Raw genomic sequence first — 22,127 nt, 5'->3', positions numbered from 1 at the left:
TTGGAGTGTCACCACTATAAGTTACTACAATTATTTCACATGCAACTTATTTCAAATTGAATATAATATTACTTTTATCAGAAGTTATAAGCCTGAAGTTCAGAAATGAGAATGGGTTTGTGAATATGTAGCAAAATATTAGAAATATGGTAAAGTAGATAATTGGTGACAAAGTAATAATTTTCAGTGCTAAAAGCCTACTAATAGACATTTTTTTCAATCAGGCAAAATGAATAAATGTGAGCATGAAGGTGTCTTCAGCAACCTTTTCCTGTGAACACAAGTCAATGATGTGAACACAGGAGAGAATTCTAACATACTTTTACAAATACCACTTGCAAAGAGCTTGCAACAACCAGTATTACTTCACAGTTTATGGAGAGTATTTTAAATGTATGTAAAGAAGGAAGTGTTAGGAAGTTGGCCATGTTGCTGTATAAAACACTGTATGCTGCAGTGCTCTCGAATTTGGGTCATCAGGCATCTTAATGTTGTTACAGAAATAAAAGTAGTCTGTGTTTAAATGGCTATATTTACACATTTCCCATACCTTTTGAACTATGTTTGTATTAATACATTTCTCTCAGCTTTTAAGCCAAGAAACCTAATAGGTTTTTATGTTCTTTTGTAAATAACAGACTTAAATTAACTATAGTTGCATTCACCTGAAAACATCACTGAATTTTGCTAAATAAGTGGCGTCCTTATGACACCTAATTTTGACTGTCAGTTGATCCATTAGTGAGAGTGAACAAAATCCTGTTTCTTAGTTTAGCTGTACATCTAGCTCTTTTTTTTTTTTTTTTTTTTTTTTGTAACATATCAGTCATCTTACTAGGAAAACTGTCTGTTAAAAATACTTAGGGAAATGCATGCATAATGGAAATGGCCTGTGTTTAAAGGGGAGTATGGAAGAAAACACTGTTTCTTAGGGAGAAGTTACTAAAAACAGAATTATAACGTTTCCAAAAATAAATGTTGCAGTTCTTGACATTTTGTTTCTTTTCTCCTCCTGAGTTATTTTTGTACTACTTCCTTTCCTTTTTGAATAATATAATCTTGGTTTCCTTTACAAAATGCTTCTATTGTTTTCCACTGTATTTAGTTTTCAGTATGGAAACATGACCTAAGGAGAGTATTGTTGTCTGTCAAGATGAAACACAATGCATTTTTGTGCTATCTTTCCCTGGTTCTACCCTTATTTTCCCCCTATTTCTAGGCAGATATTTGTGGTCATATTCAACAATATAAGTAGTGAGGCATTGGAGGAAGAACCAAAAAAAAACTGTTTTTTTTTAATTGCAGGGCTTAAATACTAGGAATATGGTCATAAGTGGGATCTAAAGTGGCAAGAGTTTCATTACCTATAATTAAAATGAAAGAAAGGAAAGCAGAAATACAACAAAATAACTGAAATTGACCAGAAAGTGGTGAAAATTGAGCTATTTTTCTCTCTGGTATTAAGGTCAAGCAGATAACTTGCATTTTAATACTCCCTTTTCTTGTAGTCAGAACTTGCTCTACTACTACCACTGGGCATGGGTTTAGTCCAGTCTCCATTTTATTAGCTCATCCTTATCACAAACTGCTAAGCTTGGTTCCTGGTGAACTTTTCTGTGAACTCTGGAAAAGTTCATGGCCTGAAGTTGGAGATATGTCTTACTCCTCTCTCAGATTGTTCCTACACATTGCAGGGTGTACTTCAGGGAAGTCTGTCAGCAGTAATCTCATATTACCTCTTCTAGATTTTTTTAATTTCCTCACTGTCTTTACTTTTCTTTGTGGTCAGTCCACATGTGCCTGTGGCAGTATTTGTCAGGACCTGCTAAGTGGGTGGCTGGGCTGGTTGCATCCTGATGAATGCACGGGGCATGCAGGGAGGTCAGCCCAGGCGTGTTCTACAGTGCAGGCAGCTCAGGGCCAGATTGCTGTACAGACAGAGGATTAACTATGTGAAAATACAGTTCAGACAAGACCCTTGACAAATTTTATGAAAATGATCTACAGTGAGGAGTCTGACGAGGCACTCAGTGCTGCAGTCAGCACTAAATCCCTTGTATTTTACAACCCAATAATCAACCTGCTGCTGTGATTATCAGAGTGGAAGAGGATGAGTGGTGAGAGTAAGTGGCTGTTGGGGTGGTGCCCAGACCTACCAGGGCCCTGAAGCAGCTCCAGCAGGAACCTATCCCCATTTGACATCCTTACAGACTAAACAGACAGTGACGATTTGCAGAAGAAAAGATTCATGGTGAAGATCTTTATTCTCTTGCCTTTGTCCTCTCTTTGCTCTGATCAGAATCCTTCCTTCGCTCTTTTTTTCTAATATCTCAAAGTCACTTAAAAGATCGTTTAATATTTTCACCTAAGAAAAAAATGTCATCCAACAATCTACCACTTTACCAGAATTGATTTATTCTCTAAGACACAATTGTCACCAATTCTAGGATTACCAACAGTTTCACTAAAATATCTGTAAGAAAATGTCTTAGTTTTTATTTTCTTTTCTGTTTCCATTCTTTTCTTTAGAAAAAGTCACATTTCTTCCCATCAGGAGACAAAGTTTTTGGCAGATTAAAAGCGTGACATCTGTAAAGCCAGCGAAAATAGCAAACTTGGGTGAAAATACCACCAAATTGACTTTTTGAATTTTAGATAATGATTTTTTTCCCCAGATCCTTTTCATTTTATGGCAGCTCTTTGGCATTTCTAATAAACCTGATACTCATGGAGATGCATGAAATCCTATGAGTCAGAATTCATCCATTAAGAATAACTACACCAAGACCACGTATGAAATCTGAGACCTGTCCAGTCTCCCTTATGTTTTTCATTGTATCCTGCCTGAATTGCTGTGGTCTCAAGAGCTCTGATCCACTCCAAACCTGCAAAGAGGGGAGCAGGCAGTGCCCTGGAGAGCATTGCATAACAATGAAATGAGTGGTTTCCAAACCAAAGAGGATATTAAATAATACAGATATTGAGTAAGTTCTGCCAGTTCTGCTTGACTGCAAAAGGAGAAGTGAGGACTGGAAATGTTCCTTGTCCTGTAATTGCAGTCTCACCCTCCAAAACTGCCAGTGTGATAAAGAGGTACAGCTGAGGCTAACGTGCTTTTTTGCTCTTAAGTGACTTTCTCCCTAGGATGAGATTGAATTTAGCAACCCAAGTCTATCCTCTACTTTATCCTCAACTCTTCATTTTCTACTTAAGTCTTCAGCAAGCCCAGCTCACATGGACTGGAAGATTCAGTTTGGAGAGGTTGTTCTTGCTGACATCTTCTGCTTTTGTCCTTGTCTGTTGAACTATTTGCTCTATGTCACTGATGACATATTTAAGAGTCACAGAAAATGACATTTCATATGGATAAGAAAAGATTATTACTGCAGGCAAGTGTCAAGGTTATAAAGGTTAGATGTGTTTTTTCATCGCCACAGAAGCAGGGGACTGGAATGGAGGGAAGAAATAAATATTTTCAAAAGATACATTACTCTGCACACAATGTGGAATTCCAGTGTTTCCTTCTAAGTTATTTAATGCAGTGGCAGAAGAGAGTTTGTTTGTAAGGAAATTCAACTTTTCAATTGCTAAGAAGAGTTGAACTCTTGCTGTTTAGTGACTTCTAAAAGATTTAAGGATCACTGATCAATTGCAATGCTTTCTTGTATGTGAGGGGGAGGATATCTGATTAATGACCTGTGACACAAGCTTCACCTGTCTGCAGGAATCTGCATACCAGCTGAATACTGAGATGACAAATGAACAAAGCATTTTGTATGGCTTTCACTGAAAAAACTTACGGGGTCTGAAGGTCAGTTTGGCAAGTGCAAATGCATGTTTATTTTAAATTACACATAAGCAGCTCTTATCCCCTGAAATAAGCAGAGAGGGAGTTTTGCCATCAAGTTTGGAGTGTGGATGCACTTGTCCTTTTTTTCTTTTATTGGCCTGGAGATTTTCCCAGTGTTAATCCTTTAAGAACACAACTCCACAATTTTTCCTTGTTTTTTATTCTGCTTTTATTTTTCCCAATTAATGTGCTACAACTGACTCCTTGTTTGTAAGCCTGAATCTAGACTTTTGTTTAGTGAGGATAGACAGACTAGACACACTTCTGAATGACCTATTATTAATTGTAAGGGCTGTGTTTAATTGGAAAAAAACCCAGCTGCTTAATTTATGGATATGCACAACAGGACAAACGTTTTCAACATGGCAAGCAGAACACTCATAATTGGTAGAGTTGGCATAATTTCCTCATGTGTGGCTGTTGCAGTAGGAATCTGTCTTTTGGAGTCAATATACTGCTTTAGAAAGGTGCTGGATAGGGCCCTGGAGACAGCAGCCCTGGGCTGGGCACAGCATCAGGTGCAGTGCAGGTGGCACAGGCAACAGCCTGGCAGCCTCTGTTCCTGCACCAGCACTGATTTGCTCATCCCACTGGGAGGGAAAATCACCAGAGGAGAGAAAGTGAAAGTGCCAGTGTCCCATGGCCTGTGATCTGAGACTGCCAGCAGCAGTGTCAGTTTCAAGACAGAAATTTGTCCTCTGTAAAGAGCTGGGCTCTTCTCAGAAAGATGACAGTGGATGCTCAGTAGATAGTAATGAAGCTTTTGTCACTACACTGGCACCTTCTCTTTTGTGAGGAATAGGCTCATTAAAAAAATAATGTCTCTTTTAAAACATAGATTTGATATGTGCTGGAAAAGAAAGAACTAAATTACTGGAACATGACTTCATGGTCAGGTACTCCACACTCTCAGCTCTACATAGTCATTGTGCTGCACTCATTAATCTTGTGAGGGTGCCTTTCAGCAGATTATTAGGAAACATCTGTTTAATATTTATTATTATATTTCCTTATTGTATGTTCTTTTTTATTCTCAAAATATTCTCCCTAGGGGCAAAAACATGTATAGTGGAAGGTATGATTTTGATAGCATTATTTTTTGTGTTGATTATTTTTCTTTTATTTCTTCTCTTTTCTCTTCTCTTTTCTTTTGTCTAGTAACAATAAGTATTTCATAAATATTGTATGATCACAGAAGTGCACGTTGAATTTACTTTTGTCTTCCATCATTGGGGATGTTCTGTCTCCTGTGTAGACGAGTTGTAACTCTGTTTCTGAGCTTTATGGCATTGAGAGAGTAAAGATGTATTTTAACGTCATTGATATCAAAATTTAGTCTTCTAAAAATCTTGGCCCCAGGCTATTGTTTGTCTTGTAAGTGGTAACTGAGATTTTCTCTTGCTTTAGGAGTCAAAAAGAAGTCCCTGTAAGAGAGGATTGATTTGCTCAGGGCAGCTCATGTATTACAGCATGTTGTACTAATTGGAGTTTCCTAAGGTGTGATGGCTTCATGCCCAGGAACTACATGGCTGTAATCCAGCTGAGAGGTGACACATGTAAATAACCAAAAACTGGGCTTCATCTGCCAAAATGGGATGGAACCTTGTAGCAATCAGTGATAATAGAAACTGCTGCTTATGGATAGTGCTGTGTAACTTAGTTGCATCAAGGGATCCATATACTCTCAGGCTGTATACATAACTGGTTGATTTCAGGCACATTTTCAATCAAAGAAGAATTCACCTTCCTTCATGTTCTTTATAATTCCTCCCCCTGCCCCTCAATGCTCCTTTTTATATTCAAATACAGCCTGATGTTTTTATAAATGAATTGATTTTATCTAAGCACTTTGTGTACTTTAGTTGTGGTAAAACACAGAAAGAGCTGGATATCATCAATGTTTTAATGACATACAACTCTAGATGATCTGACAAATTCCCCTTGGTGATTGAGAGAAATATAGAAAATGACTGAAGAGAATGGAGTAGTGTGGGATGCCACAAATTAATGAAGCAAAAAAAATCATTATGACGGTTTGAGAAGAATTAAAAGCCATGTACTTTTGTCACCTCTTTCAAAAGATACCAAGATATTGTCGGGGAAACTGTTGTTGAATGCATTTGTACAATAAGGATGAATGTCTTCCATCTATTTACAGTTACAGATCCATTTCAATCTCTAAGCAATTTCAGTGGCATGGTCTGGTTCTTTCAAGTCTAGAATAATATCAGTCCTTTAATACATTTATAGTTAAGTTTTGTCCAGCCTTTTAAAGTATATTTTGATTATCACTAGATAAATTGAACTGGATATTTAGGATTGTCTAATCAGTGACACCTGGAAAATAATGGCATCTTTGAAGAAGGAAGGGACCAGTTTGTACTGCTGACAAGCACGAACAGTTGTACCAGAAATCAAGGGGGTTTCTGTCCTTTAACTACACACCCACAGCTCTGGCACTCCTGGTGTGCAACGAGGTTTTTGGTTCATCAGCCCTGCTACCATTGCACTGCTTTCATTCTCCATAGCTAGACTATGATTAAAGTTCTTGTTACAATGATGCATCAATTGCTTCAGTTATTCGTCCTATGGTTGCAATTTTTTCTGTTTTTCTTAAAGTAGGGAAGATCCATGCTGAATCCAGGTGTTGAAATGCAGGATGTGATGTGTGATGAAATTCCAGGACTGAAAACATATTATTGTGCAGCAACTCGGGGCAGAGAAGCCCTTGTGATTTGGGAAGGCCTTTCGATGGATGTCACCTGTGAGAGTAACAAGGTAATAGGTTTAGTTCAAGTCCTTACCATTACTAAATTTTCTGTTTCAAAACAAATCTTTACTATAATCAATAACATCTGAATAACAGCATCTTGTATTGACAAATTTCAAGGGTGTCCTATGAGTGAAAAAAATGTGAATCAACCATGGATCTAATTAGATAAGCTTCTGTCTTGGTACATCTCATCTGGATAGAAATAGACAGGACTGGGTATTTTCTAAAAGCCTGGTCTCACAAGATTTATAGCTTCATCAAGAAGGTTCATTAAGTACTTAAAAGTTAAGGAGGTTACTGGACCTCCCAGTCCTCTGAGACTAACTTTTCCACCACTGCAGAGACCAATAACTATCTATATCATATATTGTATGTTGTGAGGAAACAGTTGGATCATTTTTGCAGTCTGTAGGCAATTAAACTCTGTGCAGGATAACGTAACGTGAATTAGGGGGCAAAGCCAATATACCCTTTCTTTTCCAGCCTTTAATTTGAAGCCAAACCTGTGTATCCACTACTCCAGATCTGTGTGTGCACTGTTTTATAAAGTTTGATGTGCAAGTCTTGGAAGTCATTGAGGTGAACTGTTAGACTTGCTGTGATTTCGATGTCATATCCTCCGTGTATCGAGAAGGACACAGCAGACTAAAACTCATAAAAAGAGTTAATCAATTTTCCTGTATTATTAATTACACCCCAAATTATTAAGTGATGGAATTTCCTAAACACAATTTATTTTTCCACCACCAGTTGCTACTAATCAACTTCCTGTTCATTTTAGACAAAGGGAAAGGACCTGTGCTTTTATTATCTGTACTACATAATACTGTACTGTTTGTGCTTGCATATAATGCAAAGGAATGCCAAAAATCTAAAAAATATTGTTTTAAATGGTATAATTGCCTGTTATGCTGTTGCACACTTTGATTAGTATGAAAATCATAAAAACGTAGATAGATCAGTGTCAGCACATTTCCTGTGGGAAATTCCTTTTTATGTAGTGGACAGCACTATCTGTTAACATGCAAGTATTCTGCTTGCCCTGGCCTTAGAAATTAATTTCTTTTTATTAAGAAGGACTAGAGCCATTAAATGTACCATCTAACTTCAACAGAAGGGAAAAATGATTAAACGAATCTCATCCAGGTATAGACCTGATTATGATCTTTGGACACTGGGAGTTTTTCATTATTATTTTTAAACTTTTAAAAATGGACTTTAAAATATGGTCTGAAAAATGAATACAGAGTGCCTTCTTATGCAGCACTGCATTGCAAAAACAAAACAAAAAAAAAAAAAACCAAATGAAGAGAATGGAAGTTTTCAGCATAATATCTGATAAACTGTAAATACCCGCATATATCAAGCAAGGTGTAGTTTACAAGAGGCAGACTTCTTCTGTGCATGTGCATAAGGTGCAAAGAGCAGACTCATCACGCTGGAATAGAAATGAGAATTTAATTGACAAGTCCCTCAATTACCTGTGTAACAATATAGTCATATAATTAGTATAAAAATAAATGTGGAAGCCAAAGATTAACATAGCAAATGTAGTTTTACTGTAACAAAAGGTTGTGACAGGAAGATACTAAATACAGAAACGTGCTTAGAACCTGCTCTTTAATAATTTGCCACAGATCCTCATTTTACTCACAGTGAAATTCCAGTGGTTTGTTTGTGCAGTTTTAGTGTGGGGAAAAGAGTAGCTGGAGGGCACTTTAAAATGGCCACTAATATGATAATAATTGTGTAAGCAACCAAATGTCTCATCCTAATAAGAAGAGTAGGCAAACACAGTATGTGCTGAAAAGATAGGACTTTTCTCAGTTTTGGCTGTGGTTGTATCTCAGATAACAGCCTGCCAACGCAGCCTAAATAACTGGCAGCCAAACTTGCCTGTTCACATAAGGCTCTCCTGTTTCCCAGCTCTAATTCATTTCTATCCCTGTGACAAACATTAACGCTATTGGAAATAACTACGTATCCACCTGCCAGTGTCATTGAGCAGGATTTTCTGCCAGTCTAATTGAGAAGGAAGTTCTTGGCTTAATTATAAGAAAGACAGTACCTGGTTATTTTAAGACCAGTCTAGAAATTGTCATCTTGCTGCTAATTTCTGCTCTCCACATAATTCACAGTATAATGCTTCCTTGTTGTGAGGTCTTGCAAGGGTCCTGGAGCTATCATCCATCATTAAGGTAAAAGTTAATAGGACACAGTTTTAGAGGGAATAAGAATAAATCCCTTATCTATACAGATATGCTCCATCTTCTTAACATGAGTATTTTGAAATGTTCACTGTCTAAACTCCCACCTCATATGAATTATCACAGTTACCCCTTATATCTAGATCACTTACAGCTTCAGCATGCTACCTGTGTCACTGCTACTATCCTCAAGCTAAGTGAAACATTCCAGGGAATATCTATCATTATAAAGTCTATGCTAAAAAAAGCTTTGAATTCATTAAGGTGACACTATTTACCAGCTTTGGGGGTTATGCTTTGGCTTTTGTATTTTCAATTATTTATTTCCTGACCTTTCCTTTGATCTTTCTTGCATACCTGTATGTTTTTATGTTATTGAAGTTTGAGGAACACCCACATTAAATGTTCAGATTTTGCCCACAAAATTTTCTTTTCTAAATATTGAGCCAAATATACATTATTTTTTAAAGACTAAAGATATAGTCCCAGCAAAGCTGATCTCTCCTTCATCCCTCTTTATTTTTCAAATGAAGTGGAGCTCCTACCACAGAATTGAAATTAGTTGGAGTTAGAAAAAAAAAAATTGCCTGGAAAAAAACATGGTATAATTTTTAAAGGATATCTTGAAGACAAACAATCTCAGAGTTAAAACATTAGAATGATTTCAGTGTTGTACTGGAAACATTCATCCCTTTCATCTAAATTATTTTATAAACCAAAAGATTCTTTGCTGATTTTCTACCAAGTGCATATTTTGCTTTTTTTGAGCGATCTGGAGCAGACAACTGATCTGGTTGCTGTCTTGAAGTCCCATGCACACTGGGGATGTGTTTTTAGCTCCAGTCAGCTACTTTAATGGTATTCTGGTTGCCTCTTCTCTTCAGTAACTCCAAATAGCTGCATGGAGGAGGAATAATCAGCCACTGAGTCTTCTAGACTTAGAGAGACTTGGAAAACCATCACAGAGTTTGGTGTATAAGGGAGGGGCTTTTACTCATCAGAGGGAAATGGAAGTTCCTTATTCCAGCCAGGAGATCTGGTGAAGATATTTCTTCTATATGATTTTTCACCTGATGTTATCTCTGTTGTAATTTTTACTCAGACTGAAAGTGTTCCTTGAAGTAAGGCAGTTATATTTAATCTCTAAAGCCAGAAATACACTTTTCTGTTATAACCACAAACACGTTGTACAATTTTTTAGAAAAGCTCTTTAATTTGTTTTAATATTTCCTTTTTTTCTTTCATTCTGCTTTTTCAATTTGTCTTTATGCTAAATAAGAAGGAGAAAACCTGGAAAAATAGAAGGCAACTGTTTTCTGTAAGTGGTTTTAAGTCATTAGTTTTTTTTATCTCTTGCTGACACCCCCCCCTTCTCTATTAGAGCAGTTTCTATCTTATGCCACAAGCAAATGTAATTTCTGTTGTTACTTCTTTGCAAAATCCAATTTGTTATGATGTATTATGCATGCGAGTATAATTGCAGAGGAGGAGTTAAACTGAATGACAGTTTAAAGAGGTGCATTCCTTTGGCTGTGTCACTCACAAAGAGCAGCAGAAAGAAAAGTGGGACAAATTGATGCCCTGATGAAAGTATTAATCTGCTAAGACTTCAGATGAAACAATGGGACTGCCCTAATCAAGTCATACCCTCTAGAGAATAAAATTATAGCACTGACTTCGGATACAGAGAAGATTACTGTAGTCTCAGCAGCAATATCAGTGCTAAGATCTACTCTATTCTTTGTGTATACATTTCTAGCAATTAAGAAAGTGCTTGTCAGTAGCAATCTTAGCATAAACCATTTTTTCCCAAGAAATGTGAGAGTTTTATGAGATCCTGTATAATGAGTTAGTCTTTTGCCATTTATTTTCATAGAAGGAGTAGAGTAAAGTATGTAATAACAATAAATAAAAGCAAAATAGCAAAGTAGGTAAGTATTCCAAGTGAAATATCTTTAAAAAAAAGTGTAAGATTTCCACTGCAAATGAGGATAAAGGTTATAAATACAAAAATTATACCTTTGTAATTCTGATGCTGGGGAATATGATGTATCTATTAAAATAATGGTAAAGTGTTTTATATTTTCTATTTTCTTCCACAAATTCTGGTGGTAAAAAAAAGTCTTTTAAAATCAAGCTTGTTTTTTTTATATTATTATTCTTTATATCACTGCACTACAATTCCTTTGTAATATTTTAGAGATAATAGATCTGAAAATATTTGGGCCATGTGTTTTTGCATTATTTTCTGAGTCTGTCCCAGACAGCCAGATCAGATGGCAACAGATGTATGGTGCAGGGAGATTTCATCAGTAACCTTTGATGCTGGACTTCATGCTGGAATCTTTCAGAGTTACTCACAGCTGCCTACTGTGGGAAAGGAACCTGCAATCTAGGCTGGTTCTTCTTTCCCATTGCCTTGCATTACCTGTTCCAGGTCTTTGAGCAGAGGAAGGAATTTATTGTTGGTCTACACTAGTTACAGGAGGCTCTACAATACAAAGTTCTGCATGCAATGGAACATGCAAAGTTCTGCATGCAATATCAGTAAGATAATGAAACATCAGTAAGACTGATGTTTCATTAATGTTGTGTGAATAAGATCAGATAAATCAACTTCTGAAATGCACAAATTCTAGTTTTGATGGTTGAGTTGAATGCGAAAGGGCAGCAGAGTAAAAACGGCCAGTTGTAGTATCATACTGGCTCTCTTCTTTAGGGACATTTCAGAATAAAACGTCCTAAACATAATGAACTAGGCACTGGAAACTTGCCTGTTACTTCTGGAGTCTCTTCTCATTAAGTATTTAAATATTTGCATGCGGAGGTCATCAATTAATCCGTTCACTGTTATTTTTGGAAGTTTGGGCTTCTGAATTCTGAATTCTGAAAATCTGAACTTTTCAGCATGTCTCAGTACATAAATTCTACAATCCTTATTAAGGACAACGGGAAATCTGAGAAAAGTAGGTCAGATCCTCCTTCCTTGAAAAACTAGTTAGTGAGCACACTAATCACTAGATGTGAATACTACCAGACAAGAAATCACTCTGACATTGTATATACGACATTATGAGATCACCCCAAGAGCTCTGAAATGGTGGAAACAGGAACTTTTTGGGTTGTGGAGAGTTTTTTTAATAGAAATGTCATTATACTGCCATTACTTACTGTTCCAAGAAACATTGAAGTTTTCTTTTTTTATCTGTATTCAGACAAAATCAAGTCACTGTATACTTATGAACTGAATGGGATCCTATGATAATAGATTATAGTTTTATCCCAGTGAAGATCAATTCAAAGAAAAAGACCTCACACATAAAAGCCTTTTTTTGAGTGCTAGTTAGCAAGTCCTTTATAAACAGAATCTGTTTATTATTTCCACAGAGTTGTCTTATCAAATCCTCATAGAAATGAGATCTATCTAAAAGTGTTTTTAGAAATTGCAAACAGATATATAAATTGAAGCAAAGTCTTGCTATTCATGAAAATAATCTTTTTACAGGATATTTTTGTAGAAAGCCAAATTTTATGTTTAGTGATTTCTTTTCAAAGAGACATTTTAGGCTTCTGTAATAAATAGTTCTGTTATCAACACACATACAAAAGTCAAATGACTATAAATTCTGACAGAAGTGTCATGGACTTCATCAAGAAATATTTCTTACAATCACAGTGCTGTATGGGCCTGAATAGAATGGAAATACTCAGAAAATAAAAGAAAACAAAAACTTTCTAAATTTTAGGCCTTTTTTTTGCCAGCTACCCCAGCTGGTAAAAAATTAATGTACTGGTATAAGTATTGAATATGTTTTCAAAGCTGACACTTGTCTTTCCCTCCCTGTTTAGTGGGTATGTGAGTGCCAGTCAAGCTACTAGGTCAGGTGAGAGCATTCTAGCCCAGGTAGCCTCACAAAAAGCATCACTCCCAATGAAAATATGAAAGAATCAGTATACTAGTGCATTTCCCAAATATTCAGCTGCTGAAAGCCCTCCATGTGCCTGCTCATGACATCTGTGGCAACCAGCCTCAGGATCATATATACACAGAATGGAGACTGCCAAGACACAGTATTTCACAGCTGAAAGAAGCATAATTCTCTCTCCAAATTTCTGGTACTAAGTGTAAAACTGAAAAGAAAAAGGAAAAAAAAATTGGCTTAACAGTTCCTTTCCATTTCATAGCAGATGAGACACTGCTCATAAAAATCAGCACTGACTTCTGTTATGGGAATCCTGGTGTACACATTTATTGAGTAGAGAATCCAGCATCTGTAGGATACATCAAGTAATTGATTTCAGAAATCAATAGTGAAATTAATAGCAAACAACAGCGGTCATTTAGTCCTCATTTAACAGTATTATCTCTGCATAATACCTTTTTCTGCTCTTGTACTATAATGTCTGTTTTAATGGTGTAGTTATGACAGATTTCACTACAAAGGTCGCTCATTTGCTCTCACTGGGTGAAACACTTTTGGCCAGATAGCTCATGATACATAGAAGCAGGCAGATAGAAAAGAATTTTGGGAAACCATTAAGACCAATTAAGTTTGGCTCAGCTAAGCTTTGTTTTATAGTGAAGAATAACTTTGTTCTTAAATCCCGTACAGAAGCGCTGCAATTTCCTGATGATTTCTGTAACTGGAGTCAAAATGCCTTCATTGAAACAGTAGTGAAAGGTGGGTCTAATCCCCCTAGCCCACACTGATTTAGATTATTCCTGCTGCTCTGAATGATCCCTGGTTGTTGGTTGTCCACAGAAACCATAAAGGATAGATTGGATCACATGTTTGTCAATATAATTAAATTTAGTACTCTTTAGAAAGATTTCTTTTGTGGAAGAAGGAATTAAATAGAAGAAGATACAGCAGCCTTGCTGCAGGTTATCCATAGATAACCATTATTATTCAGTTAAGTAATTTCAAAGGTGATTTCTGTTACCTTGTAAGCAGGCCACAGGGAGGAGAGGCTCCTGACATTATTATAGAAAAATGAATCATTCACTGCCTTTACCTTATTGTTCTACCTGTTATAGCTCAAAGAAGAACAAAAAGCACCTTTCTTTTACAGGTATTGTATTCCTGTCGGTGTTTAGAATAAGTCATCTGAAAATAGCTGCTAGTGTTGTTTTTCCATCTGCTGCTTGGATGGATAGGTCAGTTGGAAAGAGCTTCCTCTCCTGACTATTAAATATAAACTAGAAGTGCAGTATAATCTCTGGATTTTTTAATTCTTGTATTCACACTGTATCATGGTATAAGTGAACATGATTATTAGTACAGTCTTTTGATATATTAATCACAAGTCAAAAAAAAACCCAGTATCAATAATTACAGAATTTGGAGTATTTAATACATAAAACTCTTCTCGTGTTTTAGACACAGCTAGTGAAATTCTCGACATTTCTAAGCACTGGAACTTCCCAAACAAGTTCAGTTTTTTATCATCTTGTACCATAGAGTGTAAGTGTCTATGGAAACAGCCGGATCACAGGTCTTAGAGATTTAAAAATAACTCTTTATTCACTAAATCAGCTCCTGTTTAACCAAAACCATGTTGTTTTCTGTAGAACATGCACTAATGCCTTATCATGGGAGACTTCTGACATGAAAGGGTTTCCACAGAGCAGCCCTGGCAACAACAGGTTAAAGAGGTTCAGAAGCCAAGTGTGGATTTCAGTGAATCCCAGCTCCTACGGAGGCTTGGACCTGGAGTCACCCCTCAGGGCCAGGAGCAGACCAGGACAGAGCATCCTGTCACTCTCACCTGCAGGTGTTGCACAGGCCTTGGAGCAGGTTTGGAGGTGCCCTGAATTTCCTTCAGACATCCTGAGCCTGGGGCAGCCCAGCACAGCGGGACAGGAGGCTGGGCAGCCCCGGGCAGCAGCACCCCAGGCACCCTTGGGCTGTCTGCTCCTGCCCTGTTGGGGCTCCAAGCAGCAGAGGTGTGAGTACATCACAACACCTCTGGGACAATGTTGGGTAGGAAGATTAAACATGAATCCAACCCAAAGCTCTGCCATTTGTCATGCAGAATCAGGGCCTCATTCAAGACTAAAGACTTTTTCCTCCTACTTCTGTGCCTTTATGATTCATCTGAGTTTATTTCTTCTTTCTGAAATTTATTAAAAGAAAAAGCACGTATCCAAAGGGAAGTAGGTTTCAAAATGTTAGCTTTGAGGCTTGTAATCTCCCACGGATACCAAACTGAAACCTGCAGCATGGTTCACAGAGAGCAGGTGAAAACATGATTTGGAGCAGCATGACAATGGCTGTCAGCTCCAAATTCTTCAATTAAAACGAAAATTCTTCTGCCCACAAATTCTGCCTACATTCAATTAGAATGAAAGTATAACAGAAAACTAGATGGATTAAAGAGCACTTGCTTTTCTTTCTCTTTGGTAGCCTACATGCAATATAATGCAACTTTGTTGTTCATTTGTATAGCTCTAGTTGCTTGCTTGGTTAGGCATTTCTGTCCCAGCCTTCTTCAGTTACTAGAGTTGCTAGTATCACTTGCATTCTTTTCATGTTGTGCGTACATTGAATTCATATTATCTATTGTTTATTCAAAATTTCTGACTTTGTTTTGCCAGGGCTATCTGTTTTTAAATTAGTAATTTTCACTTCCTCATTCAAGTCTTCTAAATTACTTTTTGGAGCAGTGGCTATTAATATTTTAGGTATCTTTGATGTTTTACTTTATAGTCTTCAATTTTATTTTACATTTCACAGGTTCCTAGTTGCAAATAATCCTACGGGCAATTTTCTCACATTGCAACTATTCCTTGAAATATATGCTAATGTAGCAAGGCACTTGTAATACTGGGGGTTAAGTTAATCACCCAAAATGAGCCGTATTACTGTCAGTGGTATGTGAAGACATCCCAAAGTGAATTACCAGGTGGACTAGCATTAAAGCTCCTTTATAAAATAACAGAACCTGAAGGTATGCAGGAATATACATTGGTTTCAGAATCTATTGAGCTAAGCAATTTGAGAGTTGTAGTTTCTGCACTTGAAGATACCAAAAAAATACAATGTTTGTGTTGTCTTAAAAAAAAAAAAACAACTTCGCGATATTATTTGACAGGCCTTTGTGAATTCAAAAAGAAATTTAAAATTAATAATGAATCCCTTTATCTTGATATATTTGCAGATAAAAATTAATTTCCTGCTCTGTGCTCAAGCTGAGTAGGGCACCCAAATAAGAAACAGATAGATTTAATTACATCACTTAAATGAAAACACTTAAATGAAAATTGCAATCTTTCTTCCATCTTTAGACTTATTTATGAGTATCCAGAAGACATCCACAATAGACATATGTTTTGATTTGTTCATTTGATAGTTTAATTCACAGTATATGTTCAATTAGACAAATTGAACACTGTATTGGAAATGTACTCCCCATTCCTAGAACTAACCAGGCACTATCAAACGAGGTGTTCCCCTGCTCTTGGTGGGCACAGAGCTCAGTTCAGCTGTGCAGGCTGAAGAATGTAGTCAGGATGTGCTGCCAGGTCTGATTTCTGCTGGTGCATCATGTGCGATGCAACAGCGCTGTCTACATGGACAGTAGATTTAGGAGTTTCAGATAGTCTTAATCTGTTCTGTCACAAGGGTGCTTTCTCAGCAGACTGCCTCTTTAGAGGGAGGCAGAGGTACAGCTCAGGGCTGTGTTTTAAAACAGTGGTACAGCCATAGTTACAACCATCTAGATTTGTGTTTATTGTCTGGAAAAAATGAAAATAAGATTTAGTTACATTGTAGTGATATGCGTTTTTATTAGAATAAATATATTTCAAAGAAGAAAAGATAGGGGGTATGCAGGGAAGGTTTATGTGGAACACACTATTTATTTGCCATGCATATTTGATATGCTTTCATTAAGTAGGCAATAGAAATGTCAACATAAAGCGTGGTTTAGATCGTCCTATAAAAACAAACTGCATTGGTATTAGAATTGGATGCACTAATCTTTGGTTAAATACAAGCCTTATTTGCTATCTAGCAAAGAAATATTTGGTTGAGTGTTGTTAAATAACTGTATATTTAGCCTAATTTAATTTACCCTTAATTTATAATGTCTGATGAAGTGATACAGTGTCAGTGTAAGCAGCACTTTCCTGTACCATCATCTGTCATTATATGTTTTTTTTTCTCTCTCTCAGTCATTGGCATTCAATCACTAGCAATTATCACCAGCCCACACCTAAATTAAGATTATTTTTGCAGTCTTGCTGAACCATGACCAATCCTTCCTTCAAAGAAGAAATAACATCCATCTCTTAAAGGAATATTTTTGTAGCCATACAGTCATCTGACATAACTATAACAGATAAATCTATTCCCTAGTAAAGTAACATTTGAGATTGGTGCCTGCATTTGTGAGTTGGAATGTGAAGCTAAATGCTAAACATTCCTAAGTTTGGTGATTTTGGTTTGCATAGCTTGGTGGTTGTTTTTTTATTTTGCTGGTATATATGTGCTGACTTAAAAAGTTAATCTTCACCACATTTGACTCAGGTTTTTAAGTCATGTTTATAAAGATGGCTAATATATACTGAAAATATGCTTCTGGAAAAAAAACACAGGAAAGGTGCTTTAATCAGTATATCCAATTAGGAAAATAAAATATACCATACAGGATTGTCATCCAAACCTTACCTGTACCAGCAGCTTATAGGGAACTTTAAATTGAGGTTTATGCCCTGAAGCATGATAATATCTCTCCCTTATATCCTTTGCAATTATTTCATTCTCTGTAATGTAATTGTGGGTGTTCCTACTGTCTGTGTATGCAGTATTTTGGGAGGAGCCTTACTGCACTCTATTACTAACACAATACTACTTTTTAGAAGGAGCTCCACAGGTGTATAATTTATCTAAAAACTGTCTTTTTACAATCTTTCTGTAGGTTTAAACAGCAAAAGTGCCTGCAGTGTAATGCAGAGAACCTTGAGGCAGATGTAAATTCAAGCAGTGGTAACAGCCTAAGCGAGGCGGCACCGAGCTCAGCGCAGCCCATTTGCTTTGCTGAGGAGCTGAGTAAATCAGCTCCTGCTGAGCCCCTGCTGCCCTGGTGCCTGCTGGAGTCCTGGGGAGGGGGCAGAGCCACCGTGGGGCTCTCCAGGTGCTGCTGTCACTCCTGAAGGACTCTCAGGGCAGCGGGGATGCAGGCACCCAAATCATTGCTTTCCTGTTTCACTGGGCAGCTTGCTGGTGAGTGTGTTACATCTAAAAATTTCCTATATTTCTTGCCCTGACATTATAGTTATAACTTTTATCCTGTCTTCTTTCTGATCTCTTTTTCAAAAAACAACAAATCCCATTTTACTTGTTTTTGCCTTTTGTTTCTTTCCACTTCTTCACATCGAGTGACCAGAGTAAGAAACATGTGATCACCTTCCACAATCATCTCACTGCTGTCTATACTTCCCCATCTGAATCTTTCCCATCTGAAATAAATACCAGGATGGTGCCCCACAGCCTTTAAGTAGATTTCCTTCACATGAAGCCATCACATGTCTGTTCCCAGCACAGCAGGCTCACTGCAGCTTGGTGCCCTGACTACATACCACACATGTTCCAGAATTATGAAGGAGCTCCTCTGTGCACAGGCTATGCTGGGAAAAAATTAAATTGACAAGGGAAATTAGAAATAAATTTTGAAGAATATCAAGAATAACTAAATCAAATATTTTTTTATATTCCCTCTCCAAATGTTGGTATACCTCTTTTTCTCTCCTCTTCCTGTTCTCATTTCTTTGTCTTTTTGTACTTTGCCCACTGTGAGCTTGACTCTTGAAAAATATGCTTTGATAGATATAGCATCCTCTAGGCTCATTAAAACCATGCTTTCATGCCTATACATTGCTTGTGATAGAATAATTCAGTATATATCTTGGTGCATGATAAATACAAACAAAAAAGTAAAAAAAAAAAGTGTCTCATTCAACAGGTTTATTACAGTCATTTATTGTTTTAAATACCTGTGAATGGAGCCAGGCAGATAGACAGACAGGCAAGTAAGACTTTGTACTTTATTGCTTTGGATGATTGATGAAAAATTATAATATTTGGCAAAAAATTCTAAACTTTATAGGAGGAAAAGGCCACAGGAAAAAAAAAAGACTGTACTGTATTTAGGGATTTTCATTACATCCTTCATTAAAGATCAGAACAAAAATGCAGGGTTTTAATAAATGAGGCATAATTCAAAATAAATTAGGCAATTAGAATATATGCCTCATTAAAATAATGAGTTTGTGTGCTATACAATGGCACTTGTTTTTTCCTTGTTCCAAACTATGGAAGTTTTGGTTAATATGTTGAACTCCCAAAAAGACTGTTTTTCCAAAGGAGGCTTTTAGCCAAGACCTAAGCAAAGGCTGGCCTGAACTGCATGGTGCTGGTTAGCACTGTGAGCTCCTGAGACTCAGAGGGACACTGCACATCCTTCAGAGCCAACAGGCAGAGACCACATCTCTTAGCTGCCCTGAATGGTTTTTGGAAAAAATGGTGTAAATTTTGTCACTTTAAAAATCATATTTAGGGGGGAAATAATGGACAATAAAATGGCTGTTAACATGATAGGAACACCTTGGCCTCCAGGCTTTTCATGAAAGAAACACATTTCATTGCCATTTGAAACTACCAGAGACATATATTTGTTTGCATTCTCATATCACAAACACCTAATCAAAATGGTATGAAGAGACAGGGAAAACCATTACCAAGCTGAGCTCAGATATGCCCAGTTTCAGCCTGAGAGCAATTTTTAGCCTAAAGTTATAAGCCACTGTGAATAGGTGTTTATAATGGAAGTGCCATCTCAACCTTATCTGTAGTGGCACTACTGCTTTGCTATAATATCTCTGCTCCTCACATCGGTGAAATTTTAATCTGTCCTACGGCTGGTAGCTGAAGAGTTGGTGAAACCCAGGGACATGTTCTGAACTACCTTAATTTGTCTGTACTAGGCTTTTACTGACACAAAAAGGGAAGGTAAGCAGTGGGTAAAGAGTTCATGTCAAACAGATAAGTGCCTCAGATGTGTGTGGGAGAAAGGGAAACGGACTACCACATGGCTGTCTGCATCAGCCACCAGATTATTTTATAATTCTTCCTTCTCTTCAGGAAACATGCAGCAAAATTGTTCATGATGTTTGAATAGTTAATCTATAGCATTTGTTTTTCAGCCTGGTGGACCTATAAGCAAGTCAGTGTAGGACATCATAGTCTCACTAATGAAGATGTTATCTCTGGAAACTTTCTGCGTTACTCAGCAGTAATGCCACCCAACCGCCAAATAGTGGTGTGTGCTACACTGACTCTTTGTAATTAAAACAGCTCTTCCGTTACTGCTTTTATCAAGTAGGCACGATGAGAGAGAGCTGAAATGCTATCTCTGAAAACAGCCATGGTAAATATTTTTGTTGTTTAAACATCTAGTACTTTTTCTCTCCTAAATCATTTGTTGCCTTACCTGACCTCTTTGTAAATTGGCCAATTGTATCTTTACTCATACAAATTATCTTTAATGGTCCAACAAATTAACTTATTTTTCAGACTGTTATGTTTCTACCCGTTAGCTCACAGTAATGTTCAAGGAGTTGGGATTTGACTCCTTAGGTCTTTTCTTTCGAAATTAACCTTTATCCCATTTGAACAAGAACACTTAAATGTTGGGGATATAAGCGACCTGAAAGAAGATGGGATTTTAAGCCTTGGCAGAGAAAGCTTTGCTTATGACTGAAGTAGTAATCTGTGTCTTTACCCAGAGAGAGGACCAAAAAAGGTCCTGCTGTCACTCTGCAGGACTGTTCAGACAAATCTGGTGAAGCTTTGGATTTGATTCTCTGCAGAAGAAAGGAATTGACAGAAATTTCTGCCATCTGAAATCAATAAGTTTGAACTACTCCTCTTAGCCTTTCTGTAGCCAGTTTTAATTTATATCATATGCATAACACAGAACTGCTAGAATGAAGGATTCAGACGGGGGTCTGTCTTGGACACAATGCAGTGCAGCATGTACCTCATCCTCTGGCCTCATTTCCTCAGAAATTACCCTTGTTAATACTCTGCTTTATCCTTGTAATACCTTTTGATTCTCTTAAAGCTCTGTGAGTGCTCTTATTCTGGCTCAGGCAGATACACAAGAGTCATCAGATTTCTCAGCACCTTGCATGATTTACATTTCTGCTAATTCTGGGAACTGGTTGGCTGTAAGTAACTAAATTTCCCTGTGGGTGTATTGTTTGTGATCCTGTGGACGGGCAGTGTAGGCAGAGCTGAAGAGGCAGTTCTTGTGTGTGTGCATGCACATGTGTTTAAGTCTTGGAACTCGCAGCATATGTGAAAAGAGCAGTTGTGTTTCCCATACATAGACAATACTTTTCATTTTATTTTCAAACACACTATTATGATATTTTTTCCTAAATTTGACTATAGTAGTTTATGAAGAATAATAAAAAATGGTAGATATTTTGGAAAACATGAAAAAATCCTAAAACAGAGGGAGAGAGAAAGAGGAAAAATACTGTCCCTCCCTACACCCCTCCATCCCCCCAGTCGAAATAAGGCCATGCAAACCTAATACAATGTCAAATCTATTTTTTGGGAACACTCAACAGCAAAGTAACAATTAATTCCTTATACAAAGATCTGTCCAGACTCTTTCTCATATTGTACTTTGTAATAGTGTTTGCCCAATTATCAGAAGACTGTTTCAAACTGTTTTGATTTTCTCCATAGTAGTGATTTTTTTTTTTTAATTGGCATTGCAATTTCAGTTTCCTTCCTAAAAAAATAAAAAAAAAAAAAAAAAAAAAAGCGATTGCCCTGTAAATAATGTTTAGATAAGCTGGTTGCTTATCTGAAATGTCAGTTTTTCTCATACTTGTTAGGACACTTTAGAGTAATTCCAACCCAGAACTGCCATAAATTTTTACCATCCTATTTTCTACATATTCTGATGCTCTTGTGCTGTCCGTTATCCAGATGTCCTTCAATACCAAGATGATTCTCTGAACAGCTGCATCTGTGCTGAGAAATGCCATCTAAAATATTTTTTATTTTTATGATTTTACAATAATCTGTGCCAACTTTGGTGGAGAAAATAATGAACACAGAGACTTTTATCAGCTGTTTGTCTGGCATGTATTTGCATGTGTCTAAATACCTTTCCTGTTTGCTTTCCAAGATCCTGATACAGGTCACTGCAACATCCAGTAGCACTGGGCAAGTCCTCTAATTGTAGCTGCATTCTCCCCTCCGTGTGAGAGTGTCTT

General features: G+C 37.0%; 1 long non-coding RNA gene across 4 annotated transcripts in view; it reads left to right on the top strand.

The window, feature by feature from the left end:
* LOC140684628 (uncharacterized) overlaps positions 1 to 22,127 on the top strand; it is a 447,345-nt gene that overhangs the window by 417,288 nt on the left and 7,930 nt on the right. For 2 of the 4 annotated variants that reach the window (XR_012057175.1, XR_012057173.1), the window contains exon 5: positions 6,470 to 7,933. The exons of the other annotated variants lie outside the window; for them this stretch is intronic. This is a non-coding gene — a long non-coding RNA (uncharacterized lncRNA). Of the gene's footprint in view, positions 1 to 6,469; positions 7,934 to 22,127 lie in introns of those variants that run through there. 4 annotated transcript variants of the gene reach the window in all.

The sequence above is a fragment of the Taeniopygia guttata genome, chromosome 8 (assembly GCF_048771995.1).
Source record: "Taeniopygia guttata chromosome 8, bTaeGut7.mat, whole genome shotgun sequence".
In the NCBI taxonomy this organism is placed as follows: domain Eukaryota; kingdom Metazoa; phylum Chordata; class Aves; order Passeriformes; family Estrildidae; genus Taeniopygia; species Taeniopygia guttata.
The sequence above is the reverse complement of the archived record's forward strand: the minus strand, read 5'-3'. Positions and strand labels throughout refer to the sequence as shown.